Source organism: Patagioenas fasciata, chromosome 1 (assembly GCF_037038585.1).
Source record: "Patagioenas fasciata isolate bPatFas1 chromosome 1, bPatFas1.hap1, whole genome shotgun sequence".
NCBI lineage: Eukaryota > Metazoa > Chordata > Aves > Columbiformes > Columbidae > Patagioenas > Patagioenas fasciata.
In genome coordinates, this window is record NC_092520.1 from 1036594 (window position 1) to 1049070 (window position 12477).

Sequence of the window (12477 nt, forward strand, 5' to 3'; positions counted from 1 at the left end):
ATATGTAATAATGATGTGAATATAAGCAATGCAAGAGCATCGAGGCACTGGAGCAATTATGGAGGCTGATCCCCAGTGTTGATAAAGATATCACTTAACAGTATGATTGACTCTGCTCTTCAGTTTATTTCTTCGTTTCACTCCAAAGTCCTGAAACTTCTTACACCAGCACCAGCAAGTGAGCTGGGGGACGGCCCGTGGGTATATTTCAGATGGCTCATGGAAACTGGTAACTGCTGGTAACTTTCCCTCTTGACCTTTTCAAAACCCCGGTCACTTTCGTGGTAGACACAGGAGCCCAAATATCTGCTTTAAATTCCAAAACAGCAGACCAGAGTGGGATTGTCCCCCACAAAAAACAGATGTGGGTTACTGATGTGTTTGGATGGTCCAAGCCCCAGCCTGGATGGGTTCTGCACGTGGGGAACTGAAGTTCGGGTCTCTGGCAGTCATGAAAAGGCTTTTGCAAACTGCTCCTGCCATTCCCCCATCCAAAACCATGGGTGTGAAACCCTGTCCCCTGGGGCTGCAAGCGAGAGAAGGGATTACTCTGGTTATAAGGGAACTGCAGGAACAGGGAGTAATAATGCAAACTCTCTTTATAATTCCCCAGTGTGGCCAGTTCACAAGTCAAATGGAAAATGCAATCGAGTATCGGCATTTAAATGCAGGCACAAGACCCTTGTCAGCAGCCATGCCTAACATAGCTGAACTGATCTCCACGACACAGGAACAGCCCCGTCAAATTTTAGCCACCATTGATGTAAAGGGTATGTTATTTATGGCACCTGTACAGGAAAGCGATTGAAAAATAATCGCATGCATGTGGCATAGTATTTAATATACCTTCACGTGCCTTCCCCAAGGGTATAGGCGCACACCTCCCTTGGCACATCTCAGTCTGGCCCAGGCTTTAGGAGAAATCACCTCCAAGGAGGGAGTCAAACTGCACCAATACACCAATGATACATTGGTGGGCAGATCTGATGCCAAAGCAGAACCCAAACCCAAATGAAAATAACCACCCACCTGGAAGATGTGGAATTTCAGATTCCTGCAGAAAAGGTACAGCTCCTCCATCCTGAGGTAAAGTTTTCAGGTGTATGGTGGAGAGGAGAGGCAGTGTGCATTTCCCCCGAAGCCATGACCTCTTTAGAATGGATAAAGACACCAGACAACAAAAAGGAGCTGCAACGTGCCCCAGGCCTACTGGTGTTCTGGAGGAAGGGCATTCCAGATTTCTGTATCATAGCTCATCCCCTGCATGATTTAACACGTAAAAGAGGTGCTGGGGACCGGACACCTAAGAAATATTTGATGATGTTAGTTACAATTGTTCAGTTTCTTACTTAAAGTACACCTATGAGTTTCTAGTCAAACATAACCTAAGTACTCTGCTTCTAAACGATATATTACTTAATCTTTTGTCTCTAGCTTGTAATGCAGGAGGATCTACACGTAGAAAATTGTCTCCCCATTTGGCAGGTACTTAGAAAGCATTTATATTTAACTAATAATTATGTGAGCACTGATTGCGCTTGTGCGAAGAGCTGCCAACGTGGAGAGGTCAACCAGCGCACACATGAAAGGACACCCAGAAGACCCCCCCAGAAAGAGACTGCAGCACCTGTAGGAGACTAGATGGCACCAAAGACCATGAAATAATCAACTTTGCCAATGATTATGCAATTATTTCTTAGTATGGATGTACTGCGTGTTAAAAATTCCCCCAAATTCCAATGAATATGCAGTAATTGTGTGAATATAAGCAACGCAAGAGCAACCGCTCGTTGGAACACTTACAGTGGATGATCCCCAGTGTTCCCCAGCGCTCTCAATTGAAGAGAAGCTGCCAAATTAATGTGGGTACTGAAGTACTGATACAGAAAGTGACCCGGATACATGGTCGTGGCCATCAACCACAGTACAGCTGAGTTGGGAATGTCAAAGTTTGCTTTTACCGCAAATAATGGCTTTGGAAAATCCAATGTTAATAAAAAATCTAACTTGGCAAGTGGAGGCCTTGTCCAGAGCCACTCAAAAAGGATTTCAGATTATTAATAAAAAGGTCCAAGCTAATGCTAAATTGACTTTACAAAATAGGCTGGCATTAGACTTTCTATGAGTTAAGGAACAAGAGGCATGTCAGATTAGAAGAAGAGCACTGCTGTATCCACATCCCAAACATCACTGCTGATCCCCAAGAACAATGAGACGAGATGAGAAAGGTGGCAGAAGGTAGCAAAGGAATTAGAGACACAGCAGAAAGGAATTGGCTCAAGGAGATCCTTCAAGGTTTGGGTGGATGGTCTCTAAAAGAATGACTGGCCACATCGCTAGAAGGAATTATCCTTGTAGGCATGATGATAATTATGATGGGACTCTGCATAGGTTGTGTAAAGAAAACTCTTCAGACAGATAAACAGCAGCAGAAAGAAAAGATCTGAGTGCTTCCAACGGAGGGAATTGATACCAAAGGCTTGAACAATGTTGTTAAAGCAGGGCTGTATTTCTCGGTACCAGCAGTACATATGCACCCTGTGCACGACTATAATTTTGCAATAGCTTAGCATATGCGTTGGATTTCTTGGGGTCAGGCAGGGCTTCTCAGAAATGGTGTGAATATTCGCTGTTGTAATGTATAGAAAAGGTGCATTTCTGATCCTTGGTGATATGTTAAGGAGACAAATCCCCGATGCACCCAGCGCTGTCGGCTTTCTGACCGGTCACTGCGCTCGGAGAGTTTTCTGGGTTCCTGGTTGGGTCCCAGCCTGTTCCTCAACACAATGATCCAGTCCAATAAAAATATTCCTCTCTAGGGTTTTCTTCACATTGGATCTTTTCTCTGTCTTCAGACAGGCCTTTAACTTGTTTTACTGCAGATGTTGTTGATAGTCCGTAGCCACTTGGTACTGGCCTTGAAGCCGTTATTTGCCTCAACTGGGTCCTGTTTCATTCTGTAATGTGCAAAACAGGCCGTATCATGATGGTTGTGTTGATGGTTTGTAGCTTCTTCGTTTTGCTCAAGTACACACAAGTTTGGTTAATACGAGTGGAACTTCAGAACACACAGTTTAAGATGTCAGCAAATTTAGCTACTAGGTAACGTGAAGCAGGCAGTTCACTAAAAATCACACATCTAATTGCTTCATTCTACTTAAAATGTATTACTTGAAGCTAAATGACTGATACAAAATTTAAACTGGACTCATCCAGTGATCTGTGTAAAACTTGTGAGTTGAGATAAAGACAGTTTAATAGAAGAGGAAAGGAGTAATGACAAAGATGATGATGTAAGAATATACAAACCAAGCAATGCACAACACAACAGCTCACCATCCCCTGATCGATGAACAGCCCGTCCCTGAGCCGCATGGTATCCAGGCCCACTGCCCCCAGTTTCTGTACTGTCCATGACATCAGATGGTAAGGAACAGCCCTTTGGCCACTTTGTTTCAGCTGTCCCAGCTGTGCCCCCTCCCAGCTGCCAGGGCACCAGAAGATGAAAAGTCCTTGACTGCTCAGCAACAACCAAAACATCCATGTATTAGCAACATTCTTCTCATCCTCAATCCAAACCACAGAATTAAACCAGCTACTAAGAAGAAAATTATCTCTGTCCCAAACAAAACCAGGACATCCTCTCACAGCCACCCCCACAGCAGCCCCCAGCGCCCCACGGGCCCCTCAGCAGCAGATTCAGGGGGTGCCGGGCTGCGGAGGCGGCTGCAGGCTGGGGGTGCCGTGGGTGCGCTGGTGAGCCAGCATGAGCCTCTCCTTCCAAAACCGCTTCTCGCAGACACCGCACTGGAAGGGCTTGGCCTCTGCTGGCCCCCTAACCAGGGACAGATCCGCTCTTTCTCACCGATCGCCCACCTGCACCTCCCATGGACCCCGATGCACCCGCTGGTGGGTCTTCAGGTGATGCTTCTGCCTGTAGGTCTTGCCGCACTTGTCGCACTTGTAGGGCTTCTCGCCAGTGTGGATGTGCTCATGGATGGCGAGGGTCCTCTTGTCCCTGAAGGCCTTGGGGCAGCAGGTGCAGGTGTATGGACGCTCCCCAGTGTGGAGGCGCTGGTGGGTTACCAGGTGGCTCTTCTCCCTGAAGCTCTTGCCGCAGTGGCTGCAGCCAAAGGGTTTCTCCCTGGTGGGCACACGCCGGTGGCACACCAGGCGATTCTTACGGCTGAAGCTCTTGCCACAGTCGGTGCAGGCGAAGGGCTTCTCCCCGGTGTGGACATGCTGGTGCATCAGCAGGTTGTTTTTCTCCCTGAAGCACAGACCGCACTGGCTGCAGGCGTAGGGCTTCTCACCACTGTGTGTACACCGGTGCTTCAGCAAGGCATTCTTGCGTTTGAAGCTCTTGTCACAGTCGGTGCAGCTGAAGGGCTGATTGCCCATATGTCTCGACACACGATCATCAACCACCTTCTGGCTCCTGAAGCTCTTGTCACACGTGAGGGGGCTCTTCTCCAGCAGCTGGCAGTCTGGGAGGGAGTGGAGGCGGGGGTGCCCCAACGGGCCCCTCTGGCTCCTGCCCAACCAACCATGGACTGAGTCCCCCTGCTGCCTCCCACCCAGATTGGGCACCACTGGGAGAAGGGTGGTGGGTGCCACCAGCTCCTCATGGACCTCCTCAGCCTCCCTCTGTGTCCCGGCGCTGACAACTACTGGGGAGGAGAGATGGGGGTCACTGCCAGGGACAGGAAGGGCGTGTTGGACACCTCCCATGGGGAGCAGCATGGGCACCCCACAAGCCCCCCACCCATCCTGGCACAGCGAGCACATGAGGCAAGGGACAATGCTTCTGGACCTCCCATCCGGTCCCCTGCAGACGCCCCAGTACCCACCTGGCACAGGGCTCTGGTGCCTCTGCCGTTCCCAAGGGGGCTCAGGCACGCACGGTGTCTCTTCTCGCTCCATCTTGCAGATGATCTCTGGTTTGTCGCTGGCCCAGCCTGTCCGGGGCACAGAGAGAAGCCCCCTCTCCCGCACTGCCGGGACAGCAGCACCGGCCCCGCACCCACAGCCCCAGCATCCCCCCCACCCCGCTCCTCTCTCCTGCCCCTGCCAGGCTGCGGCTTCAGCCCCCACATCCCTGCCCCTACAGCCTCCTCTCGCCTCGCCCCCGTCACCTCGGCCACTCTGCTGCACACAGGACACCTGGGAACAGCTCAGAGCTGCGCCATGGAGGTTTAGACTGGGTGTGAGGAAGCATTTCTGTACTGAGGGGGTGGTCAAACCCTGGAACAGGCTGCCTGGACAGGCAGTCGATGCCCCAAGCCTCTCCCTTTTTGAGAGACATTTGGACAACGCCCGTAACAACACGCTGCAGCTTGTGGTCAGCCCTGAAGTGGTCACGCAGTGGGACAAGATGAGCATTTTAAGTCACTTCCACCTCAAATGTGCTATTCCATCCCATCTCTCTCCTTTTTTTTTTGAGTGATAAAGCAGATTTAACAATTATTTTCTGGTCTCAAAATTACTAGCTAACAAGATAAGCAATTACTCTAACGCGCCAGGATGCATCCTAAGGGGGAGCAAGGAGGAATTTTAGCAGTGGAACCGGTTCCCATTTTGTAAATATCTCCCAAAACAAAATTCTTTTGGTACCAAATAGAAATACGCAAATTAAAATACTGAGCTCAGATATGAAAACCAAATACCAAGTTCAATTATGCAGATAGATCAGAGTTACACTAATTTAAGACAATCTCACAATTTTTGCATTGCACCTTTGAACTGCTCACTGCTCAGCCAGGCAGAGGCACCGCCGGGTCCCCCTGACGAAACAGCTCAGTGTGCGCTGGAGCCCAACCGGCACCCGCCCCCCGACGCCGCAGCAAGCTGGACCGGGCAAGGCTTTTACTACTACACACAAAAAGTTTACCATCACATTCACGCAGTATAGAGCTAAATTACTCATGACCTTCTGTAATATCACAAAATGCACTTTTTGAGTCAACGGATTCTCATGATTTAACAGACTGTGAACTTATCGTACCATATAACAAAGACCTACCAAAATTGCAACATGCTCAAACAGACACCCACAAAGAAAACAGGTTAATAAGGAAAGCATCTTGCAGACTTTAACAAGTTTTCTGACCTGTGTGTTATCAGTCAATTCTCCCCCAGCTTGTTGAAGTTCAAATCGCTCCGCCTGTAAAACTGTCTGAAATGATCTAATGATTTCTTGTCCGAGTGCTTTCCTATGTTTTAAAACACCTCCCAATACCGATTTTTTAGGAACACAACTGAAAACAGTCATTCCTGACCCCATCTTGCAAGTAAAAACCTTGAGAAGAGGGAGGGAGGGGGGGAAGCACAGGGTTGCTTGCAGCGTGAGCGGGCAGAAGGTTTTATGGCGCACTTAAAAACAACCACTAACACAATGAACTGACATTCCTGACAAGCTGCTTGATTTTCAGAGAGACAATACACAGAAGCACGTAATATGTACTGTAAAACCCGCAGATAACACGTTGATAGCAAACATTAGCATTCTCTACTGCTAATTTCAACCCCAGTGCTTCCTTAACTTCTAAGTTTTCAACCTGCTTATTGATGGTCTCTTGAAGATGGTCAATAAATTGCACGTGATTCTCATTGGGACCCTGATTAATAGTTGCAAACGATTTGGCCGCCCTGTTGGTTTCAGGCACCTCTCTCATAGCTTGATGCTGCTGACTGTTGGATTCACTCGCTAATAGCTGATCTGATCTGTCACACAGTTCTTTTGCTCAGTTCTTATCCGGCGACTCCTTCTACTCTCTTGTGGAAGTTGGGGGGTTAAAAAATGTTAAAGGCAGATACAAATTGGTAAAAGGACTGATAGTACACTTGTTTACGACCTTAGCGTTCTCAGCTTTCACAGGTTCCTTGGGCAAGTTTGACTCCAATCCTCTGGACTTGCTGTTCTCACCAGGGTTGGGCCATGGTACAGGAGCCCACTCGCTCAGCATTTTTCCTCCCCCCGCCCCGGACTGCTGAGCTATCGGGGGTGCCGAAAGCACAGCAGGGGATGGAGTAGGGAGGGTATCAAAGACAAGAACCGTGTAGACTTCACAGCGACTTTCAGGATTCTTATCAGGCCGCAACACTACAAAAACTCCAGCAGCAGCGGCAGACCGTTCAGCCTTAAAGTCTTTTATAAGCTTCCATGTAGTTACTAATGATTTAGCTTCTTTATCATCTCCATTGCTGGCCTTATTCCATAATTTCTGCCCTTTATCATCCCAAAGTTAACGTTTAAAAGCCTTCTCGGTTTCTCCCAAATTAACAGTCTACGAATGTTACTTTCTTCCCATTCAAGTCCCCCCACAGAGAGAATACGCAGGAGGAGCCCAACCACGGCCTGTTCTTCAGAAAACACATTTCGCTCCATAACTTCACTCTTCCTAACGTAACTAACCCCGATAGCTTCTTGATACAATCTACACCGCGCTTTTCTAAAAAGCGCTGAAATAAATTTAGGGCTACCTCAAAATCCATGTCGCCGGCTGGCGCTTCAACCTTTCCCGTTATCCTTGTTATCTTTGTAATCCTTGTAATCCTTATTATCTTCGTTAACCTCGTGGCAGCCTTTCCAATAACCCCCGCAGACAACGGACCCCTCTTGGATGGTCCAGGCTTTCACCCCCCGGTTCGCTGCTAACTGGTCCTTTTCTGCGTTGCAGCCTTTCCAATAACCCCCGCAGACGGCGGACCCCTCTCGGACGGTCCAGGCTTTCGGAACGACACGTCGTGTCGAACAGCGTTCAGTCGATCTTTGTCCCCCGATTCACTGATAGCCGGTGCTTTTCTGCATCTGCCGCTCTGAGTGGAATCTTCAGCTCCCCATTCGGGCGCCACTTTTGAGCGGCGGAGGAACACGCAGGTCGACTCAATATGAGTGATAAAGCATAGTTCAATTTATTAGCCCGAATAGCATATCACAGTATCACAGTATCACAGTATCACAGTATGCTTGGGATTGGAAGGGACCTCAAAAGCTCATCCAGTCCAATCCCCCTGCTGGAGCAGGAATGCCTAGGAAAGATCACACAGGAACATGTCCAGGCGGGCTTTGAATGTCTCCAGGGAAGGAGACTCCACAACCTCCCTGGGCAGCCTGGGCCAGGCTCTGCCACCCTCACTGAGAAGAAGTTCTTTCTCAAATTTAAGTGGAACCTCTTGTGTTCCAGCTTGATCCCGTTACCCCTTGTCCTATCATTGTTTGCCACTGAGAAGAGCCTGGCTCCATCCTCGTGGCACTCACCCTTTATATATTTATATATATATATATTTATACAGTTCACAATAATTATGCATACCTGTCACCTACTAATTGGCTTAAGCTCTAACAGTACTTTTGCATGGTCCTCCCACTTGCAGCTGCTTGCTGTGCTTATTCTATATTCTTGTGCTGTTGAAAGCTGCTTGTGAGACTCTGCCAAGGTCTCAGTGACCTTGCTGATTTCACTGAAACAGTCAGCGGTTCCCACTGCAGCCCAGTCTTGCTACTTACGCTAAGGCCTTCAGAACAGGCTCTGCTCGCACAACCGCTCCGCAGACCCATGTCCCCCATTTCCAAGCCATTCTCCAACACTGGGGGAGCTTCCTGGGGGCTCTGTCCCATGTCAGTGAGTGGCCACCACCCCAGGGTCTGCCCAGAGGAGAGAGCCAGCCTTTCGGACCACGATGTGGCTGGCACAAGACTCTCAGCTGAGCAGAGATGTTGGCAAGGTTCAGAGAGCTGAGCCACAAATGCTCACACAGAATCACAGAATGGTTGGGGTTGGCAGGGACCTCTGGAGATCCAAAGCTTTCCCTCCCCACTCTTCCATCAGGGAAGTCCCCAAAATCAACCGTGAAGCCACAGGCCAGGGCTGGGGCTGCCCAGGAGGGAGGCTCTCCTGCTCTCTTTCCTCACAAGTGCCCCTTTCTGGCACCTACAAAGCTGCCCCACAGCCACTTGCAGTCTCCTACCCCACCAAGGACAGGCCCCCACTGACTCTGAAAGGTAGTTTATTGCCATTGAAAAAAGTCCATTTCCGCTGGGGCTCTCCAGCTTGTGGTCCCACTGCTTTTTCTTCTGGACGCAGCACATCGCCAAAGCACTAAGGTGTTCAGGAGAAAGATGTTGGGCCACCTGCAACATTTAGGTGCTGTCCTGAGGTCCTGCACTGTGCCCCGGCCACCCGCCACATCCGAGTGGATGCGATGTGTGAACTCAGGCCAGGCCCAAGTTTTGCTTGTGACCCCTGGACTGGGGAGCCCCAAAGCAGAGTCAATCCTGTTGCATGGCCTGAGCAGCACCTGTAGCCAAAGTGCCGCCCTCGACGGTGCCCCGGGACACCTGCCACTTGACTCTGCACTTGCTGCAGGAGCAGCTACCCCGGTTATGTGGGTGCCAAGGGCTCGGACCCCATCTCGGCCCTTCACACCCACCTCTGTGAGGCGGTGGCCGTCTCAGAGTGAGTGACATGTGGCCAAGGGCGACCCCACCCCTATTCGTGTGCAGGCAAGGCAGCGGTGCTGGTGTCACAGTGGCCCAGTTTGGGCTGTGGGCACCTGCTGGGACCCCAGTGCCCACTATGTCCCCTTGGTCCCCATGGCCTCCAGCCCTACCAAAATACCACCTTGCTCCCCCTTTGGATGCATCCTTACACATTAGAGTAATTGCTCTTATTGTTATCTAATAATTTTGAAACCACAAAAGAATTTAAGTAGTTTAACTCTGATTCTCATTGAATTTATGTGCTAGTTGGAGGTATGGGAAATAAACTGCAGCGATGTTGTAATACTGAGCGGAGCAGTCTGAGGGTGAAATTTAAAGGCGTCCCTAGCAGATTCATAGTTCTAATGAAAATGGGAAATTAAACAAACAAACAAAAAATTAATAGACTTATTCTCTGGTAACCAGTTGTAAAAGACTTTCTAGTAAATTCACCGTGATAGTTTTTGAGATCGTGGAAAAGAAAGAAAGACCATTTTTTGAAACCAATGGAATGCTCAATTTGTAACAAAGTTTTAACAGATGAATTCTTGTATTTGCCAGAAAGCCCTATACCTCTCTTGGGTCAAGATTTGTTAAGTAAATGGTAAGCTCAAGTAACATTTTCTGAGAATTCTGTTCAGTTGCATGTCCCACAAGAAGCTGCCTGGATGGTGCAGATCTGCTTGCTGGATACACTGCCAGATCCACACAATATTTTTTACAGCAGTGGGGTGTTTCGCATGTCACAGGTATTCCACATTTTCCCACTGGACAGGTTGTCATTGAATGAGCACATTCCACACTGAAACAGATGTTATTAAAACAAAAAAGGGGGAATATGACGCCTGAAGAACAATTAGACACTGCAACATATACTTTAAATTTTTTGAATTGCACTGTGCCTCCCTCCTCTCTCACAGCAGTGGAAAAACACTTCCCTGTTCCAGATTCACTGTCTCAGAGACCAAAGGTTTTGTATCGGGATCCCCTACACAACAGTCATAGCAAGGGCCTGTAGAGTTAATCACCTGGGGAAGGGGATATGTGTGTGTTGTTGTTCCAATAGGACTGAAGTGGCTCCCTGCAAAATGTGTTAAACCTGAGTATGAGTTGAACAAACACGACACGAGACCTAATGCCAGAGACACAGCGTCTGTCCCTGTAGTAGAGGGCAACAAAGAAACAGAAGAGACCAAAGGAAGAGGCACTAGTATATCAGAATGATACAGATTTATGTTATTTGGACTGGGGACTAACTGGTGAAAAACTTTCAGTACATTTGTTTTCCATATCAGGATGACTAACCAGTCTTCTCCAATGTTTTTTAATAACTGTAATTGTTGTAATTTGCATTATTCTATTCCATTGTAGGCTGTTTTGTAATGATAACGTATAACAGGAAAATGACCCATAAGGTATGATGATCCACAGTGGCCACTCAAACTCACCAACAGAACGCCCCCTTTTGACTTTGGAGGCAAGAGGTGACTGCACCACCACTCCAAAGTAGTTTGCCAGATGACTGTGGTCACAGGGTGGATTGTGAGGCAGTTGCACATTCCCCCGAGATCTGGAGCCTTCAATGAGGACATTGATGGCTCTTCAGCACCTTTTGTGCTCCGCTGTTCCTGTCCCCAGTACACACCTAGGATGGTACCAAGGTGCTGTCAGTCACATCCTCACCTGCCTCGGGGCAGGGTGACTTCACCTCTACCAACTGATGGGGCAGGAGGGGTGGGACCCTCGATCAACTGACAGGGTCCTCAACAAAGGAGGTGCCCAGAGAAGCTGCAAAGCTTCTGGACTATGTTGTAATGCCCACAGCCATCTCTGGCCAGACTATAAAATGGGGTTCCCGCTGAAGACACCCTTTGAGCAGTCTTCTCAGGGGCTGTAAACTGGAGCCCTTTCCTTAGACAGGAATGCTGTCTGGGACCTCCTGGGACTGAGAGCGCCTCACCTCCTCATTTAGTGAGTGATTATTTACTGGATGAGTCTTCGCCTAACCCAGGTGAGTGATTATTTCTTGTGAGTATGCTGACGTGAGAGGCCTCTAGTTTTGTTTCTATTGAGTGACTACAGCATGTTGCGGATCCTCATTATTCTTGTATTATTGTATTCTAATAATCTCCCTAACTGATACCTGAACCAGTATTTTTATGTTATCAGAGTGCTAAATATGTGTCATACCGTTGAAATTGAATTATAGTGTTCATGAGAGAAATCAAGTAAAACAGCAACTCCAAAGAGCAGTCTCAGCTAATGTGCAAGGCCTGGTTTAGGATTTAGCCAGTGCCCTGCAAAACAATTGCATAATTTGTAAGAATTAGCACTGCAAGACATAATGGCTAACATCATTTGCTAGCATAAAGTGATTAAACCCAAAAACTTGGTTTTCAGTCCTCAATCTGCACATATGGGTTACTGTGGGACTTGGATATGCTTGTGTGATGTTTTTTCTTGTAGTCCTCTGAATCACCTGGAGAATGATACAGAATGAAAAGAAGAATTCAGCCAGGGTCCTTGCTGCGCTTGCTGTGAACCGGATGTTCAAAAACAAAAAAGGGGGAGATGCGGGAACAGCAGTTCCAGCTAAAGGGCCTTGGACAGATGATACAGAAGTATGGTTTTTATGAGTGTAAGAAGTGATAGCCCAGGCCAGTGAGAATGATAGCTCAGGTTGGAAAACTGTCCCCATATGTATGATGCGTGAATGTCCTTGGGCCTGGTCTGTGAATGAGTGGAAACATAACTGAAACAAACATAACATCAGTGTTGTGTGTTTTTAATAACAATTATTGGAAAAACAGCTTATGTAACATCTTATTCCAAGTCCGTATCTATAAATCCTATAAATTGTCACTGACTAATAAAGAAACTCTCAGCCTAGCTTAGCTCGCTGCTCTGCTTGGCTCAGCACTCCTTCCCAAAGAAGATCTCTGTCTGTGCGTGCATCTCTGTCTGCATCCCGGTGTGCGTAGTTTCTAATTGCCACA

At 48.1% G+C, this 12477-nt stretch overlaps 1 protein-coding gene and 1 pseudogene across 1 annotated transcript in view; one reads left to right on the forward strand and one right to left on the reverse strand.

The window, feature by feature from the left end:
* Positions 1–12477, forward strand: part of LOC136111191 (uncharacterized) — a 73258-nt gene that overhangs the window by 12993 nt on the left and 47788 nt on the right. The gene's annotated exons all lie outside the window — the stretch shown is intronic.
* Positions 3700–12477, reverse strand: part of LOC136099791 (uncharacterized) — a 31203-nt pseudogene continuing 22425 nt past the window's right edge.